The sequence below is a fragment of the Papaver somniferum genome, unplaced genomic scaffold (genome assembly GCF_003573695.1).
Source record: "Papaver somniferum cultivar HN1 unplaced genomic scaffold, ASM357369v1 unplaced-scaffold_18, whole genome shotgun sequence".
In the NCBI taxonomy this organism is placed as follows: Eukaryota; Viridiplantae; Streptophyta; class Magnoliopsida; order Ranunculales; family Papaveraceae; genus Papaver; species Papaver somniferum.
This window is the reverse complement of record NW_020627707.1, coordinates 4,338,670-4,351,262: the sequence shown is the minus strand read 5'-3', so window position 1 is coordinate 4,351,262 and position 12,593 is coordinate 4,338,670. Positions and strand designations below refer to the sequence as shown.

The following is a 12,593-nucleotide window of genomic DNA, read 5'->3' as shown; positions in this document are numbered from 1 at the left end:
AGATGGCGGTATTATACATATCTATGAAGAAATTTCTATGAAAAGTTTACTAGTGGCTCTGTCATTTTTGCTTCTGTCAAATCATATGAAAGCCATCAAAATTTATAGAAGTGTGAACAATGGAGGAAGTGCATGCTTAACCTAACAAGAAAGTTAGGTTCAACATAAAATATGTGCGCCATGAGCTGTTGTGTCAGTTAGCTGGGAGTAGCAAGAGTCCTTGTTTTGGTTAAAGTTATTGGAACCGGAACCTACCTACTGACATTCCTTCTTTGAACCGACCTATTGACATTCCTTTTTTATTGCAGCAAACTAATCCACACGCGTCACATCGTTGTTCGCCATGCATGTATGCAAAAGGGGAACAAATCGCGGTTTTTCCTTTATTTCCCTCGTCTCTGCTCTCTCGATTCTCTTTTTTCACTCGAAATCTGGAAACGAAAATCCTCAAATTACTGAGTTTTGAAGTGTGGATTGCGAAGATTGTTAGTGCAGCCTAAGAGATAGGGGATCTTCCTACCTCCTTAGGGTTTTAGTTTTCAAAGTTTATTCTTCCCTACACTTCCTTAGGGTTTCATCTTGTGATTCTGTATATTTTCTTTTAATTCGCTAGGATGGATCCCCAACACTTCTCAGACAGTTGACAGCCCCACCGATAGAACTGGAGGTTTGACTAAACGTATACCACCTTTAAAAACGCCTTACGATCTTGGCCTTCATCATCATGTAGACACATCCTTCCTCTCCAGCTTCACCACCCCCCCTCTCCCTCACCTCCCTACATTTACTGCAGCTGGTCCTTCACCAGATAACGGTTGGGTTGTTCTTGATTCATTGCCCCCTGAGAATGAAGAATCATATGCAAAAGGATGGTACAGTGGTTTTACAGAAGAAAGCCAGGCAGCAGGAGCAGAATCCTCGCAGGTACAGTTTATGATTCTGAATACTTACCTGTGCACAAATTCGTCTGTTTCTGATTAGTGATTACTGTTGGTTTTTGGTTATAATGATTTTTGTGCTAATGGTGTTTTTCTTTTCTTGCGAACAGGTTTCGGATGTGGAAGCTATCTGCAAAATGGCTACAGGTCAATCTGAGAGTTTAGGGTTCATCAAATCTAATAGTCATGCTGCTGCAGATGAGCGTCAGGATGACAGTCATGAATTCTCAGTATTCGTTGCAAATTTGGCTGCTGAAGTTACAGATTATATATTAGAAGAGACATTTAAGGTTAAGTAAACCTCTGTTAAGGGTGCAAGAGTCGTTACTGATAGAACCACTGGACGTTCTAAGGGCTATGGGTATGTTAGATTTGCTGATAGAGACGAACAGATGAGGTCACCGACTGAACTGAATGGTCAATATTGTTTAACAAGACCCATGCGTATTGGCTACTAGTACGCAAAAAGGTACGTGTTCCTCTGACACAGATCCGTGCTTCTTCCCTGATTTTGATAACAACTTCATTCATGGTTTGTTAATCTGCAAATTACTGTGCTTTGCATGTCAGCGAATGGTAGCATGATCTTCTTCTCGTTTTCGTGTTGCACAATATTTACCTGTTTTGTTATGTGCAGCCGCTTTCCAGAGTTTTCTGGGAACTCGGAATGAGAGTGATCCAAATACAACTGTGGGTAAGTTTGGCGATGTTAAACAACACCGGGTATTTGTTGCTGGGTTGGACTCTAATATCACTGAAGAAAACTTGAGACAAATTTTTAGCCAATTTGGAGAGTTATCCCATGTGAAAATACATGAAGGAAAAGGCTGTGGGACTGTTCAGTTCGATAATAGGTAAAAGGATTTATTCTTACTTAGTTCATCTGCAACCTCTAACTAGAAGCTTCAAGGTCTCTCTAATGTTACATATTGTGGCTTCAGGGCTTGTGCAGAGGAGGCTATGGTGATGCTACATGGAAGTCAATTGGGTGGTTCAAACATTCGACTTTCATGGGCCTGCAGTCCTTCAAATGAACAGGTATCTTTATGTCCCTTCTGCTTAAATATTGCCCTATTCAAGTGTTGTATCCATGGTTAACGTACTAATCTACCTAAATTTAGGGTCAACCCGGTGGTATGGTTCAGCAACATGCAGATCCAAACCAGCGGCCTGCTGCAGCTGGTAATATGTACAGATACGATGGAAGTTATGCAGACTATGGAAAGTTTTTAGCTAACGTGTTTTCTTTCCAAGGCTGTGCCGGTCCTGAATATGGCTATCAACAGCACCAACAGCAGGTATGATCTCGTTCTTTCTCATTTGATGATTTTTAAGCTTCAACATCTAATTTGTCATGTAAATTATAGCCAGGTTAATAACTCTTTAACTTAATTTTTTGTTTTGCTTCTTCCAGTGATCTGATCATATAGCCAGATTCAATGTGGTGGGCAGATAAAAGCTATATTTTTCAAGTAAAGAAGAGGTCAAGTCTCAGTAGTCTAATGGGCGATTTCATGTATCCTGTGCTGCACGATGAATCGAACTGCTACACGAGGGTACGTCGTACCTAAGTCATCAGTATAGACACATGTCCCGTGCCAAGTTCCTTCGCTGAAATTAGTAGTATAGATACCTTAAGAGATCTTCTAACCTGGGAAGGGTGATATGAAGGCAAATGTGGATTTAGAATAGAATAGACGATTTATTTTAACAATATTTTGGTTGAGAAATGATTTATATGTCGGATGGTAGTGTCATGGAAAATCCACTGTAAATTTATCTGACTTGAATGAAGTGGTCATTAAGGAATCCTTCGGTCTCTGCGGACTGAAAAACAATCTACATCCGATAAAATTGGAACGATACAGAGAAGATTAGCATGGCCCCTGCGCAAGGATGACACGCACAAATCGAGAAATGGTCCAAATTTTTGAGGCAATTGACGCCCTTATTTTTCTCTCTATTCTCCGAAATTTTTGGAGCTCCTGAAAATGGCGATTTTTCCTTGGGAACTCAGCCTTCTGCTCGTCTCGATCCTGGTGATTGATTCATTGTAGAAGTATGTTTTTCTGAACTTTTCCACTGTCCAAGGATGGATCTTCGATCCTTCCCCTTGGGACCGGGATTTATTGGGAAGCAGAGTTTTTTTTTAGCCATTTTTAATTCTTTTTTCTTCATGTTTTTGTTTTTGAACTCGGCCTCCTATTCGTATTGATCTTCTGATTGATTCAGTTTAGGAGTGTGCTAATTGAACTTATTCGTTGTCCAAGGACAGATCTTTGATCTTTCCCCTTAGGGCCGAGATTTATTGATTAGTGGAGTTCTTGTGGGAAGTTTCTTCAACCATGAAATCATCCTTGGGTCTATAATGGCAAATCCAAACGCTTAAAAATCCTTGAAAGGTATAAGGGAGTCAGTAATTGGATTTTTATTCCACATGAAGCTGTCAGTTGGGTTCATCATTCAACATTGGAGGCTGTTTCTTTGTTTTCAGTTGAAAAACGTAAGTGACACGCCGTTTTGATCAGGTTGTGGTCCTTATGGAAATGCTTTCAAACGCACATGGAGATTATCTTCGTATATCTACATATGATACTTCAAAAGATTCAAGGCAAAGATTTATTTGTGTTCCAAGTGGGTCGAAAGGTGCTATCTGGAGTACATTTTGGTCATCAGTTTCTCAAGTTTCATCTCCTATGAAGTTTACATCTTCAAACCAAAGTAAGTTTCCTGAAGCTAAAGATTTTCCTATCTTAACTGCGCCGGCTAAACATATTACTATGGATATGTATGATTCATACTCTATGGGAATCGCTGTGGAAGTCTTGAATTATCATTCAGGCTGGAGTGGTATTGCCAATGGAATATTAAAGAGATTTAACTGGAAAGGACAATTGGGTTTAAGGAATCTTAGTAGTAGACTGGCTTTTTTCCTTGCCAAGTCAAAAGAAGATTATATGTTATTCAATAAAGAAGTATCGTTCAAAATTGGGAAATCGATGGTTATCTTGTGCCAATGGAAACCAGAGGATTCTCATATCAAAGTTTATTCTGGTGATAAACATTGGTTTGGCATTAGGGGACTACCGTTTCATTTTTGGGAATCTCAATCTTTTGAGAAAATTTTTAGTGCATGGGGACAATTAATTGAAGTTCATCCTTCCACGATGAATTTTACTAAGCTCAATAGTTGTAAGTTATTGGTCCTATGCGATCTTAAACAGGTATCCGCTACCATGGAATTTGCAGGAGTTTGGCTTAGTATAGAATGGATGCAAGATATGCATCATACTCAGGCGTTTCCCCATCCAAAGATTCGACCAATAGTGGTGGGACATAATTCTGGTCTACAGTATTCAGATGCAGATAAGTCGCAATTTTCAGTTGAACAGAATAATAACTCTATTTCCTCTTCTTCCGACTCCGGGGATTTTTCGAATTCAAAATCCTCTAATTTACCGGCAGTAAAAGAGTTGAATAAGGTTTGGAAAAAAGTAACGGAATCCCGTAAAAAGTTACTCCTTCAAAATCGTTAGAAAATGATTCTGTTCACCCATGGGTCACGGTTTCTAAGGGCTCGGGTTCTGGAGATAAATCAAATCATGTTTTGGGCAATAACAATAATATAACAGCCCAATATTCAAACCAACATCAGTCTAATGCTCAATCGTTGGTTTTTTCTTCGGGTACTATTTTCATCAGATCTAACCAATTTTCTCCTCTGATTAATGACCACAGTACGATGGAAAATCCCATTTCTATACCACTTTTTCATTCGACTTCTTCTCCAGCTACTACCAGTAAAGTTTTAGAGCTGAGGAAAGTGAGAACCTAACAGAGAAAATCGATTTGCAAATTCATTTCAATAAACTTATGGGTTTGTCTTGTAATCATCCTAATATGAGAAATATTTGTAGAAGTATGATTATCAAAAGGGATACAATTGAGAAAACTTTAGAAATTCATACGGATGCTGATGACGATGGATTGGGATTGTTTGACACTGATGATGATGTTCCGGTGGAGGAAATTGAAGAAAACCAATTAATTGGAGATGTGACTGATTTGGGGGTGAAAGATTCGTTAAATTTGGATGGTTTTAATCCAATTGGAAGTTCTAGGGTTTCTGTGTGTTCTAATGGATCATAAAATTATATGTTGGAATATTAGAGGGCTGGGGCAGGAGAATAAAATAACAACAATCAGGAATGCTATTTGGAAGAATAATATAACTCTTTGCTCAATTTTAGAATCAAAAAAGGAAAATGTTGATGATAATCTGATAAGATCTTTATGGGGAATGTCAGATGTAACTATGTTTATCAACCTTCCTTTGGTGCTTCTGGGGGCATTATTATCATGTGGAAGGAGGGTGTTCTGCATATGGAATATCATCTTATGGGTGCTTTTTCTCTGTCAATTAAGTTCAGAAATTCTTCTGATAATTTTTCTTGGTTGTTCACAGCTGTATATGCAGCTTCAGATGCAGGTGATTATAGACAATGTTGGCAGGAGTTTTCAGACATTAGAATTCCTTTTGAGGAACCATGGATTTTAGGAGGGGACTTTAATGCTATTTTAGCACAAGCTGAAAGAAACCTTCTTGGAGGTAACATAAGAAATGGAAGATTTTTCAAGAAGTTTGTCAATCAGTTTGAGCTAGTTGATTTGCTAATAACAGGAGGTAAGTACACTTGGACTAACTCTCAATACCCTCCTTTGTTAGTCAGGTTAGACAGATTCTTAATGACTACAGATTGGCAAATAAAATGTCCTTCTATTTTGCAAGTAAGACTAAAGAGGCCTGTGTCGGATCACACTCCAATTATGCTAAATTGTAATGCTGGTCTTCAGTTTAAAGCACCTTTCAGGATAGACAATTACCTTTTACTGCACCCAGATTTTATACCAAAACTGCAGATGTGGTGGAAGAATTTATTTTTTAATGGTAGGCCTAGTTATGTTTTTGCAAAAAAACTACAAGGTCTGAAACAACTTATAAAGATTTGGAAGAGATCTTTGGGAAACTTGCAGACTCAATTGGATCAGCTTTAAGGAATGATAGATTCTTGGGACATGCAGGAAGAAGATAACACTGTTCTATCTACTTCATATGTGGTTGCTAGAGAAGATTCAAAGTCAAAGCATGCTGTTATCTCTCTTAATTTAGATAGTAAGTGGGGACAGAGGGCTAAAGAAAATTGGTCTAAGGAAGCTGAGAAGAATTCAAGATATCTTCACCAAATAGCTTCATATAATTTCATTTGCAATAGTATCAATTGTCTGGTTATTGATGGGGATATTTCGTATGATAAATCAAAAATTGCTGAGGAAGCTGTGAATTTTTATACTTCTATTTTTTATGAAGAGCATGGGACAAGACCTGGTTTTGATGATTTGGAATTTCCTACAATCTCTGTTTCAGACAGTATTTCTCTGGAGAAACCCTTTACAGCGGATGAAGTTAAAAATGTTATTTGGCACTTTGGTTCAAACAAAGCACCAGGGCTAGATGGATTCAAAATGGAATTCTTAAAAGCAGCTTGGGAGATTATCAAGGATGACTTGATGAATGTGATTAAGGAATTTGAAAACAATGCCTTTTTGGACTGGAGATTAAATTGCACTTCTCTGAAGTTGATACCTAAAGTCAGTGGTGCTGTGAGCCTTCATAATTTCAGGCCAATAAGCCTAATCAGTGGTGTGTATAAGATAATATCAAAGCTTTTAGCAGATAGGTTGAAGACTGTACTCCCCTATATCATTGCTAATTATCAAGGTGCTTTTATTCATGATAGACAGATAAATGATGGGATTTTAATTGCAGCTGAAGTCATTGATTCCAGACTAAGAGCACATAAATCTGGGATTGTTTGCAAGGTTGATTTTGAGAAGGCTTTTGATAACATAAACTGGAACTGCTTGGATATTGTGATGGAGAGATTTGGATTTGGTTTTCTTTGGAGGAAGTGGATTAGATGGTGTGTCTCAAGTGTCAGATTCTCTATTCTTATAAATGGTGAAGCCACAAAAAGGTTTAGAAGTCAAAAAGGAGTCAGACAGGGGGATCCTATTTCCCCCTTCCTGTTCATTATGGTGGTAGAAATACTGTCGCATATGATTAAAAAGGTTGAGTCTTTGGGTTTGATTTCATTACACATTTGCAGTTTGCAGATGATTTGGTGGTTTTTCTAGATGACTCAGTGGAGCAAGTAAGCAACTTAAAAAGTATTCTGTTTGCTTTTGAAGTAATTGCAGGTTTGAAGGTTAACTATAGCAAAAGTGCAGTGGTGGGAGTGGGAGATGAACATAATGGTGCAGAGTGTGCTTTTGCATTTGGTTGTCAGTTAGCTAGATTTCCGCTGATTTATCTAGGCATTCCGTTAGGCAGTAAGTTCAAGAACAAGGTAATTTGGGAGATTATTATTCAGAGATGTCAACAAAGGCTGAGCACTTGGAGAAGGAGATATTTGACAAAAGGGCAGATATTGATATTCATAAATAGTGTAATGGCTAGTTTGCAAATTTATTACATGACTATGTTTGAGATATCTGTTGGTGTTGTGAAGGAGTTGGAAATGCTTAAGCGTAATTTTTTATGGGGATCTTCGGCAACTAACAAAAAAAGGAGCTGGGTTGCATGGTCAAAAGCTATGGTGCCAAAAGCGAGAGGTGGTATTGGTATAAAAAAATTAAAACTTGTAAACAGGGCTTTACATTGTAAATTGATATGGAGATATGGTGAAGAAAAGGAGGCTCTTTGGAGGAAAATAGTGCTGGAAAAATATGGTGGTAATTTTTCATCCTTTTCTCCAAATGTTTCTAAAAAGTGTATGGGGATGATTCTATGGTCTGACATTCTAAAGTGCAGACAGTTCGTCAAAGATAATACCAGTCTTGTTCTCAAGAATGGTAAAAGAATTAGTTTCTTGTGTGATACTTGGGTGGGTCAGGTCACATTGAAAGAAAGATTTCATTCACTCTTCAAAATTTCATCCACAAAAACTGCAACTGTAAATGATATGCTGCCTGACGAAGGAGCATGAAATTTTAATTTCAAAAGAAGTCTGAAAGAACAAGAAATATGACAAGTAGCGGATATGTTACAGGTTCTAGGAGATTATGTACCAAACCCTGATGACGAGGATAGCAGAAAATGGGGTTTTGGTGGTGATTTTACAGTTGCAAATTGTTATGCAGCTCTTCATGTAGATGGCTTACTTGTTTTCCCTTATAAGCAAGTTTGGAATTCTAAAGTCCCTCTAAAAGTCTCTTTTTTTGTGTGGACTCTGTGTCATGGGGGCGCACCAATATGCTTTACAAGGTTGGGAGAGTGCAGTCTAATCTTTGTTTTCTATGTGGAGCGGAGCCAGAAACTGAGGAGCATCTATTCCTGTATTGTGTGGAAACTAGGAAGTTATGGCATTATTACTTGGACAGCTTTCAGGTAAGTTGGGTCTTTTCCGATACTGTCAAGAGCAATGTGTGGGAATGGAAAAGATATAAAAGAAAAACTTTTATGCGACAACTTTGGAGTTTACTGCCATTTGCAATCTGGTGGACAATATGGAATGAACGAAATGGAAGAGTTTACATGAATCAACGAAGGAATCTTGATCAGTTGATTGTTTCATCAAAATGCACTTTGTTTAGCTGGTCTTTAAATTCAGATTTGTTTCATGGTTTCTCTTTGAGTACCTTAATTTGTAATTGGAATGCTGTAATTCACAGGTAGCTTTAGCTATCTCTTCTGTTTTGGTTTCTTCATCACTTTGATGAAGCTTTGCCCTTAATAAATCTTTGCCCTTTCTCAAAAAAAAAAAAAACAATCTACATCTGGCAATCCTGGATTATGGTTTATTGAAAACAATCTCTTGGATATTACTCTATGAAGGGGACAATATGTACCAACAACACTAAAACATCGCCATTTAAATAAAATGTACGCAAATCTTACCTCCAAATAGACCTAGGAAAAACACACAAACACGAAATACCCACTGCTAGACTGAGGTTCATTTGTGGATGGAACAAAGTACATAAAATATGCATTTCAAGATAAAAGATCGATGTCACTCGTAAACGGATTGCAATTAAGCCTTTTCTTCGTCGAGAATTTCAATATCAGATTGCAAGTTGTCCTTCTCCATATGGAGAAGTTCAATAGCATTTTGCATCATCTCCTTTTTGTTGGTGAGGTCAAAATCAATTTCAAGTTTATTCAAAGATGTAAGATCACGGAAAACAAGCTGCAGGAGGAAAACTAAATCCTATTTCTTCAGAATATCAATGCTTAATCCGATGGTAGTATTAGTTTCGCGCGATCGGAGTCATTAAATCAAATAAAATCCAGTAAACCTTATTAGATATCAAATTAATTGGTATCTAATAAGGCTTTTGTTAACCAGTATCCCGTGATTTGGAAGCAACAAATGGGAAAGACATGTCAACATATGCTTTTTCCCCATGCCCCCATCAAAAATTTATCTGGTTATAACAATTGAATAAAACGAACATGAGACTTCATCTTCTCCATGTCGTGAAATAAGAACAAATGGAGGCAGTAGAGAGAGTGATCTAGATAGGAAGGTTAAGCCACCATATTTTTGGTGAAATTTGAGTTAATATTTGAAGAAAAAGAAATGGTTCTTGTTAAGGGTCTGTTTGGTTTGTTGTAGTGAAGATTGTTCCATCAATTTCCACATCTCTTCAAAAGGGTGAAATATAGGGTTTGTTCAAATCCTAGTAGCAAGTATTTCTTACTTTTCCTATTGTAAATTGGTAGTAAATCTTACCTATTTAGGTGAATGAATTGTTGATCCACCCTAGCGGTGAGTGTAATTAGGCAAATTGGTTATCCAAGTGCTATATGCACCTTGAAGTTTTTGTTATCCCAAAGTTGGGAGAATTTTCTGTAACCCATTATTTATTATAGTGGAAGATTTTTCCCGTGGTTTTTACCCTTCACTTTGGAGGGGTTTTTCCACGTAATCCTTAATGTTGTGTGATTGCTTCTTATATCGTTGTAGTTTTGTATTTTTTCGCATTGTATTTCATCGCTTGTGTAGTTTTCATATTGCGCATAGCGGTTCAAATTTGTAAGTCTCCCCCAACAAAATGTGGGTGGAAAATAGGTGAAACCACCTCTGTTAACTTGTACATATGAGTATACAAGTTAACAGGACCCGTATAATAAATTCCTCTACCCACCTAGGGGTGTACAGAATGCCCGAAAGCCTAGGGCCTGCCATGCACCGCCTGAGTCCGAAGGAGCCCATGGGCGCCCGACAGCCTGTCATGGGTTAGCCCGGCCTGCCCGATAATTATGAGTGGGCGGACCCGGAGTTTTGTACAAATATTGGAGTTCGGCCTGTTAGCCTGCCCGGTAGCCTATTTAGTTACCCGTCCTGCCTAACTGCCGATAGCCTGGAATAAAGTTTTCTACTAGGGTGATGGATTTCTCAAGAACTTAAATTTCATATTAGGAAAATTTATTAGGGTTAGAGAAAATTCTGAATTACATTTCATAGTAATAAATATGAATTGGTTGAACTATTATTTGAACGAGTTACAAATATATCATTATTCATCAAGCCAAAAAAAAAACCTATATACTTTAAAATTTTGAATTATCTCTTAAGCGCGAGGCCTGCCCGGCCCGACCTGGCCTGGCATGTATTGTTTCATGGGTATGGACGGGCTATGGGAATTAAATTTTTGTTATTTCCCGTCCCGGCCTTGCCTGTTAAACTTAATGGGTATTAAGGACTACAAGCTCGTTCGGCCCGACCCAATGTACACCCCTGTACCCACCCTCGTTTTTATTTTAGTTGCATGGGACATGCCTTTTTTTAATAAATAAACAGGTTTTACCCCGAAAGATACATGACATGATAAACAACAAACAAAACAAAACACTCTCACAATGGACCATGCAACGAATCTCTAGTAGCCGAATCTCAGTTACGAGAATCACAAATAATAGAATCATAAAGGAACAGTGTAGGTGTAGATAATACACAAGGATAGGTGGCAAGATCCTAAGCTGTGATACACCAAAGAACAAAGAGCGGAGAAGCACAAGATAGAACCAAACGGCGCAAAGAGAGAGGTATCACGTGGGTCGGACGTGATGGCCCAATAGTTGTCGGACGTGACGTGACCCTTATCCTCTGACAGGTCGGGCGAACAATCAGAAAGTACTCGGTTAGACGAAGGAAGATGGTCAAACAAAGGAAAGAGAATAAAGAAGGGCGACATCGTGTTAACCAGACGATTAAGACTCGGCCTCGGGTAAAGAACTATAGGTCAAACCAGAAAGTCGGGCGAGCAGTGAAGGTCCGATAGGGAACAACTAAAATGATGTAATGTGACCAACATTGTAATTCTGTTGTATGTCGACCTTGGCCTATAAATATAAGGGCAGGTCGAGAGAGAGAAGCAGGTTAAGAAAGGAGAGGGGAACAAGTCATCATACTTGAGTTGTGAGAGCTTCACCACTTGAGAGGGAGAGAACAACTTGTAATCAAATAACAAAAATAATAACATTCATCCTTTCACCCCGTGGACGTAGGTAATCATACCGAACCACGTATATACTTGTGTCTATATTTGTTGTGTATCTTCACTTTGTGTTAAATAATCTTCTACTTTGTTGGATGTGGTGTGTGGTTTTATGCCACTACATTCTGGAGCCGACTAAGGGAACGTTTAAGTTCTCCGTATACCTTGACTGCATGTGCCGACAAAGACAATCCAAAAGCTCCTAAAAACACTTTGCGTGTTAGTTGATGCTATCGGATGAACTCTGCTCGGTGAAAGTATGTATATGATCGTTTGGATTGAAGTCTGTTGAGATACTTAAGTTTTCGTTGTTAAGATCGAGTCGTTAGCAAACATTTTCAGTTGGGTCGATCCCAAACAGTCGACTAGTCTTTCTTGTAGGCGAGTCTGTTTTCGTGTCTTAATCTTCGTTTTCATAGTATTTTTCGCACTTGTCTTCGTATTTTGATCTTAGTTTTTATCTTGCGAGTTCAACAACGGAATACCCATAAACTCCCAAATAACATCTTTGATGCGTGGTTGAAGTTGCTTGAGGTTCCATGTTGGCTGGGGAAAATGTCGAAACAACAGCACGACGAGATTATTGGTCGCCGGTGAAGGAATCCAAGGAATCAAGGGAAGACATCACTTTGTAGTTCCAAGGGAGTGCATAAGTCTTAGTCCATTTTTTGTCGTGGCGTGCTGACCTCATAGAAGTACGAATTTGGACCTTTTACCCACAGAGAACTTGGTGTTAATGATTTGGAGTCTAGGGATTGTAGGACAAATTGTAGTTAATGCAAAGTCGTGGTACTGAAAGCGACGTCGTGAAACTTTGAAAGCGACGTAGCATGATACTCGTCTAAAAGGAGACACTTAGAGTCTGAACAGGGCAAATTGGCGAGGTCAGCATGGCAAAGTAGAGGGAATCGTACTTTTGAAACTCAGTTTTAGTGTCAGTCACCTTTTTCTTCTAAAACTGTACGTATTATAGAAACTTTTCAAAAACATGTCAAAGTAAGGTGTTTTCTGTTTTCACTGACGTAGGTAGGGACGACTCTCGGACTAACAACACACTGTGGCCGATGGCTAGCACGTCAGGGATGGGAAGAA

General features: G+C 38.5%; 1 long non-coding RNA gene and 1 pseudogene across 1 annotated transcript; both read left to right on the top strand.

Moving 5' to 3' along the window:
* The first annotated feature begins 1,076 nt into the window (after positions 1 to 1,076).
* LOC113337894 lies at positions 1,077 to 2,591 on the top strand. The gene is made up of 5 exons (XR_003354488.1): positions 1,077 to 1,407; positions 1,576 to 1,792; positions 1,880 to 1,976; positions 2,060 to 2,236; positions 2,353 to 2,591. It is a non-coding gene; the product is annotated as an uncharacterized LOC113337894 (long non-coding RNA).
* A 169-nt stretch (positions 2,592 to 2,760) lies between these two features.
* On the top strand, positions 2,761 to 2,870 carry LOC113338159 (annotated as a pseudogene).
* The last annotated feature ends 9,723 nt before the right edge of the window (positions 2,871 to 12,593 follow it).